This window comes from Centropristis striata, chromosome 2, assembly GCF_030273125.1.
Source record: "Centropristis striata isolate RG_2023a ecotype Rhode Island chromosome 2, C.striata_1.0, whole genome shotgun sequence".
Classification (NCBI taxonomy): Eukaryota; Metazoa; Chordata; class Actinopteri; order Perciformes; family Serranidae; genus Centropristis; species Centropristis striata.
Window position 1 is genome coordinate 21,247,908 of NC_081518.1, and position 8,035 is coordinate 21,255,942.

Genomic DNA, 8,035 nt, shown 5'->3' on the forward strand with positions numbered 1-8,035 from the left:
CAATGTCAAGGATCCTTCCTTGGAAGGCTCCTTCCTTGGAAGGAGCCTTACTAGTGCATAACTAGTCCAACAAACTGATGTTAATGAACGCGTCTGTAAAATTAGCACACTAAGCTAGCAACAATGTTGCTAGGAGCTTAACATACTACAGGGCTGCACACGTAACAGCTAGTGTCACTGAATCCCAAATCGGCCAGCTATTGGCTAGTCAGTCTATTAAAATTTAACATTAACTACTAATATAAATTGTCTTGTTATGTTTCCAGTTAATGAAGTGGTGTGTCTTATCTTTCAAACCATACAGAGTTTTAAGCCTTAGCTTTGTGTTTACCAGAGTCGGCAAAAGGACGCTAACACCGGTGCTTGACGGGCATAGCAACAGTAACCCAGGGAGGCGGAGCTTTTGCTAGCAGTCAATTAACCCTCAGGGCCTGTTCAAATTTTATGCACACTTGCACTGCTTTAGCGCATAAAATGCACTCTTTAAAAGCCAAAAATATATACATTATTATATTCTACTTTCATTGTACTGATTTTTTTTGCCTACATCTGACCTAATAATTGATATCAAACACTAATTTATTTTTAAATATTTTAACCCTTTAAATGCCATGTTTTTGTCATAATACCAAAGTTAAAAAAAGAAGAATTATTGCAGCTTGGAGTTTGTCAATAATTAGCACTGATTTTGTTGCATTATTATTATTTTTAGCAGTGTCAAATACTCACACTATTGTTTGTAAACAGTGTATACAAATAAAATGGAAATAACAAGATCAAATAAAAAAAAAAACAATCTTGCCAAAATTAATGCCAAATGCTAGCCTGGCTAACACCAGACTATTCTCAAATGAGGTCTAGTCTAGAGTCTAGAGCAATGGATTTCTCAGTAGAGGAGGTGTGGTTTACGATCCTCGATCCTACGAGCCGTTTATTGGACGCTTAGAATGTCTATCAAAAGCGTCTGTAGGTAGCTCTTAGCCAATCAGATCAGTTATACCAGATGACGTAGTAGAGCAACAGAAATAGATGTTTGTTGTGTGTGTGTCTGTGAGAGAGTGTTGTTTGCTGCTTTGCTCCTCCAGTTCTCGCTTTCTGCAAGATTATTCATTTTCACGCTTTATTCCCCCTCATGTCATTCAGCCACACACATCCACTGATTTTATGGGCAATAAACAAGCTGCTGTGGGCCTCTCGGCGGCTCCGCTGTCCGCGGTAGCGGGGCTATTAGCCGCTAGCGGCTATTAGCTATAAGCCGCTAGCAGCGCTAATAGCCGCTAGCGACGCTAATAGCCCCGCTACCATAACGCCGGTGATCTCAGCGGAGCCGCCGAGAGACCTTTCGCCTTTCAACTTTCGCTCTAAACTATTTAAAACACCATCTACAGCTAAAGAGAGTTTCGCGTCTGCAGCAGCCATGTTGGATCCGGAAAGCTTCCAAGTGCCGAGTAGTACGCATCATCGTCTCACCGTCCCTCCCCGCTCTGTGATTGGATCCCTAAAACAGGGCTAAGAAACTGCCGTGGTTTCCAGACCGCCTGGAGGTTCGAAATTAAATTTGAGCGCGCAAGGCAGTCTGGGTATACCCAGGCTAGCCAAATGCATGAACACAGCCAAAACTATTAACAAATGAAGAATGAAAAGCGCATAAAATGCGTTCAACCAGCCCTGAGGGTTAAGCTGAGAATGCATGCTTTTTTTCTTTCTGGTGTAAAATGATTAAAGATTAATTGGAGAAGTAGAATCCAGACAGTACATCCTCTGAAGACTCAGAAATGACAGATTTGTTGGCAGGTTTCTCATGTTTCATGTAAATTTTACAATGAGATCCATGTATCGGCTGTTTCTGTCAGTGTGCCTCTTCCAGGATGTTTTACACCAATCCACCGAGTGTGAGTTTCTCTTTTCCACTCAAGGTGCCTCGTGTTGTCTGGGGTTTTGTAGTCGTGCAGATAATTTTGGATTTGATCAAATTCAGCATGCACTTCAGTTCCTTTTTCACCCCGACTCTCACACCTCACTCCAATTTTCACCTCCCCTTGCCTCCCACTCCTCCTGCTGCTGCTGACGTCTCAGAAAAGGTCTTATTTTATCACTCCGTCATATCATCTATTCTGCACAGAAACTTTTCTCTTTCATGTTCGTCTCTTTATGCTTCTTAAAGGTTAAATCAAATCCTTCCCTCTGCTTTAATGTCATATATTTTTGACATAGGTTACAAAGTTTCGGTTAGAAAAAGTGACTAAAACTAAGCTTAAAATGTGGATATTTGTGTCAGAATCTCTTTATTCTAAAAGTGTAATCTAAAATAAAGTGTGTGCACTAACAAGATCCTGTTAAAAACATTAAATTATGTTCATCAGACGACAATTGATTGCTGAGACGAACATTCCTGTGACAAATATTCACTGAAAATCTGCTTACACAGAGCCAAGAGGAGAGGACAGGAGAGGCTGTTTACACAGAGCAGAGAGGAGAGGAGAGGACAGGAGAGGCTGTTTACACAGAGCAGGGAGGAGAGGACAGGAGAGGCTGTTTACACAGAGCAGAGAGGAGAGGACAGGAGAGGCTTGAAACATGACAATACTGAGAACTGTGAGACATGTGAGCACTAAGAAAAGTGTTTATATATGAGTTATGTTTTACACAAATTTTGCATTGTTCTTTTTTCTGGATATCTGTCAATTTTTCAGTGTCTTTTCAGCCATTAAATGTTCATCCAGTTTGATCTGGGTTGACCATGACATCCTTTGATCTCTGGATCCAATAATTGTTTAATTAAACCGTTCGATGCGTCAGCTTCTATCAAAGAGATGCCGTGAAAATCTTGTACAGAAGTTAATATTCTCCAAGAGATGAATCCTCCTGACTTTGGTGGTCTTTTAATTTTTTTCTTTAGTGTCAGCATGAGGTTGTGTTTTTTGGTGGATTGTCTCGACAACTATTGGATGGATTAATTTGAAAGTTTCTGCTTTGACTCATGAGATTTCAGCGTTTTACAGCTCTACAACAGTAGAAATACAGAAAGTGGGAGGAAAGAGCAGTTTTTTACCACAAATACGCCATTTGAGTGGAAATAATAAGACCCTGTTGTCCAATTTGTGTCTCAGTTGGGTTCCTATTCACATATGTTGGTCCTTTTGCAGCTCTATCTCAAAGTCTTTCTGGTACTTTTTAGTTTTCTCTCACAGAGACAGACACCCTGCACTACATGACTTCTTAAGTGCATGGGTGGATTCCTGAATAGGATGACTGGGCTCAGTCTAGGGGGTCAGGGGCCTCCGAGGGGGCATGTTGGGCGTTTTTGTGCTGTAGTATTTACTATTGCTATGCAGAGGAGTGTCTGTGTGGATCTGCTGCAGCAGGAATGTTTAAACATGAGTTAGACAGCCGAGCTTCATCTCCAGACGACACATAACAAATCACAACACAAAACCAAGAAAGAGACACAAAATGACAACAAAATGGGACACAAAATGATTACAAAAAGTTATTCAAAATGATAACAAAAAGTGAGTCAAAATTACTACAAAAAGGAAGTCAAAATGACTACAAATAGGAAGTCAAAATTACTACAAAAAGGAAGTCAAAATAACTACAAATAGGATGTCAAAATGACTACAAAAACGGAGGCAAAATTGCTACAAAAAGGAAGTCAAAATGACTACAAAGAAATATGAAAAATGACTACGAAAAGGGACACAAAAATATTACAAAAAGGGACACACAATTACTACAAAAAGGGGCACAAAATCAATCCAAAAAGGGACACAAAATGACGACACAGGACGATACAAAAGGGACACAGAGGGACACAAAATGATTTCAAACAGGCATGTAAAAGGACTGCAGAAAGAGACATAAAAGTGCTCCAAAAGGGACACACAATGATACAAAAAGAGACACAAAATGAATAGAAATGGACACAAAATGACTCCAAAGAAAGATGCAAAATTACTACAAAAAGGGACACAAAATGACAGAAAGGGGACACACAAATACTACAAAAAGGGACACAAACTGACTCCAAGGATGCAAAATTAACACAAAAAGGAACTCAAAATAACTACAAATAGGATGTCAAAATGACTACAAAAACGGAGGCAAAATTACTACAAAAAGGAAGTCAAAATGACTACAAAGAAATATGAAAAATGACTACGAAAAGGGACACAAAAATATTACGAAAAGGGACACACAATTACTACAAAAAGGGGCACAAAATCAATCCAAAAAGGGACACAAAATGACGACACAGGACGATGCAAAAGGGACACAGAGGGACACAAAATGATTTCAAACAGGCATGTAAAAGGACTGCAGAAAGAGACATAAAAGTGCTCCAAAAGGGACACACAATGATACAAAAAGAGACACAAAATGAATAGAAATGGACACAAAATGACTCCAAAGAAAGATGCAAAATTACTACAAAAAGGGACACAAAATGACAGAAACGGGACACACAAATACTACAAAAAGGGACACAAACTGACTCCAAGGATGCAAAATTAACACAAAAAGGAACTCAAAATGACTACAAAAAGGAGTCAAAATTACTACAAATATAAAATAAAATTACTGCAGAAAGAGACATAACAGTGCTCCAAAACAGAGACAGAATGACTACAAAGGGGAACTAAAAAACACTCCAGATAGAGGCACAAAATGAGTGCAAAAAGGACACGGACTACAAAATGAGACACAAAATTACCACAATATGCTTCTCATAATGACTACAAAAAGACACTACGACCAAAAAAATAATCTAAAATATTAAGAAGGGGGCCAAAAGTAACTCCAAAGAAAGATGCAAAATGACTACAAAAAGGGACACAAAATGAGTTAAATAGGTACGAAATTACTACAAAAAGGCATGTAGAATGAATGCAGATAGAGACACAAAATGACTACAAAAAGAGATGTAAAATCACTCTAGACAGACACACAAAATGAGTGCAAAACTAACATTGAATGAATATAGAAAGAGACACAACATGACTACAGAAAGTAGAAAAATCTGTACAAAAAGAGACACAGAATGAGCAGAAGTGGACCTGGTCTGTATGTCTCGCTCCTGTGTGTATCAGTGGTGTCTTCACACCGGTCCTCAGGGACTCTTTTTGAAAAAGGGATTTAGAAATTGGCAACAAACGGACTCAATAAAAGGTTCTTTAACACATGAAGTTACCACACATTAAACACTGAGCTGAGCTGATCAGATTCCAGCTGAAGGCCACAGGAACATTAAGAAAGATGACACAACTTTTATTAGAAAGGTTTCCACATAAAACGTGGATATGGCGACAATAGGCACAGTCAGTAACACACTCACACACACACACACACACACACACACACACACACACTTTCAGTTTCAGAACATAGAAACAGGTTTTATACAGAGCTCGTCACGAGGATATAATGAGTCTAATGTGACGTCATCAAGACACAATCTGGAAATGCTTCAATTAAATTACATTTTCTATCATATAAACTTAAAAGTTTCATTCAACATCATACAAACAGTTTATAAAGTTTTATCACTCAGTAAAAAATAAAATTACTTCTTCTGCAGCTTTTATAGCTGACTCAAATATTAGAGTATTTCATGTAAAGTAATTAATAGTTTTGGAGGACTATTGAGTCGATTATTCTGAGCTGAAGTTACTGTCACGTAGTGATTTATTTCTGCCACAGTGACAAAAAAATATTAAAACACTTTGTCTTTGCATCTAAACGAGCTCCTTACCATTTTATAACAGGATCTTTGTTAATGTTTAAGCACATAAATTACTATTTTTTTACTTCAAATTATTCAGTTTTTAGTTTCTTTATTTTTGGTATATCGAGAACACTTTGCTGTTATTACTCAAACGTCCAAGGAAAACTTTTTTTTAAATAACCACATTCTGAATGAAATGTGTTTTTTTCCTCCCTTGTTTTAACAATAAGTTAAGTTATTTTGTTAAAATGAGAGAAAGTGTGCATTGTAATACTAACCTTTTATTAAGGTTGCCTTAAGAGGTCAACGCACTGTAGCTTAAGAATGTAGAAAACATTTTTTTGCAAAGAAATTAAACGCTAAAGCGTTCATCAATTTGGCTGATATGCAATATAAAGAAACACTGCAAATACAGAAGCTTAAAGGGATAATTCGGACTACAGTAGATGGATGTTAGCATGTCCCTGGTTTGTAGAGGCAGACAGGAGTACTGACACAGAAGATAAACAACGTGCTGCTGCGGACGGGAGCAGCAGATGAACACAAAAAGCAATATCAGTTTAAATTTATGCTATATTTATACAGCAGTATTTTTAATGCTTTAATTTGCCTGTAGACAGCTCTGTTTAAGTTAAAAAGGGGGTTATCTATGTTCTTGTCAAAACCACCAGACCCCATTGACAAAAACAGTAATTTTACCGCACAGAACGCAGAGTTGCTGGTTTAACTGCTGCTTCAATCTGTTAGTTTGATGGTGTTATTTTGTGACTTTGTTTAATCTGAATTAACTTTAAAACATCAAACAAATAAACAAACAAACTGATGGAGGCAGCAGTAGACCAACAACTTGTGCATTGTGTGAGGTTGTGCAAGCAAAATTACTGTTTTTGTTAATGGAGTCTGTTTCCCATTGGAAAGGGCTGTCCGGCAGCAAAGTAAAGCTGTGAAAATATTCTCAACATAGTGTACACTTGAATTTATATTGATTATTTGAAGTGTCTAAAACACATTTATCTGTAGTCCTTTCTGCTTCTACATACTGTGACTGTGGAGAAGTACCTCAAATAATTATACTAAATAAAAGAATCCTTAACATCCCTTTAAACTTCTGTATTTGGTTGTTTATTCATGATACATATAAGTTGTCAAATTAGTAAAAGTGTTTCCCAATTTGCTCCTGTTTTATACTTTTATGCAGAAATAAGATCTAGGAGAATAAGATTAAGGTTCACTTTGTCATCCAGGACAGCGTGCAGACATCTGGCTGAGATCTGCACTTCACTAAATGCACTTCTCTATCATTTATATATATTTTGTCAGGGTGGCAGCAATAACATACTGTAGTAAAAGAGTAAGTGAGAATATAAACTCTTTTTTTCTCCAGAGAAGCAGAGGAGAGATGTTCAGCCTCTCCTGCTGCCTCATGGTGTTTATTATATTATTTATTATACGTTTAAACACGTCGTCAGCGCTGAAGTAAATCACATCACTCGGGTATAAAAGCAAAGAAAGCTACAGATCGTGACTCTCAGTCTTCGTGTTGATGAGTTCGCTCAAGGTTTGACGTGTGAAAAAATGGTTTTAATATGAAACAGGAAAAGAAACTTATCGACTTTAAAGTGTTGTTTTTTCTTATTACCTTCTCAGTATGTTGATACTTCTATCATGACATCCTGTGAATGTTTTTAAGGCATATTGCTACTCAATATAATATTAATGTTTTTATCCGTACACGTTTTAAAATGACTTGAAACTGGTTTCCACCGTTCTAATCTGTGTGTATTCAATACACAGAGCAGTCAGTGATCCGTGTCAGCAGAAAATCCTGCTGCTGCTGTTAAGTAAAACTCCTCTCTGTCCTTTTATCCACTCAGACTTCTTGACGTCACGCTTCAGATTCCCAGAAGATGTTTTGTAAATGAAGAGTTTTGTTTGCACTTTTCCTGCACGCAGACGGCTCGCCTGCTGCTCCGACAGCTGTCAGTCGTATCGGGTGAAAGTTTTGAACCTTGTGTTGCTTTAAACAAACAGCTTTGGCTCTTATTTGCTTTCTTGCTGAGCGTTAAAGATCAACCACTCATACAGCCAGGACTCAGTTAGCTTAGCTTAGCATAAAGAATGGAAATGGAGGGAAACTGCTAGTGGAGTCTTTGCTTGATGCAGAAGTTTTTGTTTTTTTTATCTCCATACAGTACTGTGCAAAAGTTTTAGGCAGGTGTGAAATACTTTGAAATATAGAAATGTTCATAGTAAATTTTGATTATATATATATATATATATATAATACATTTTGATATATATATATATATA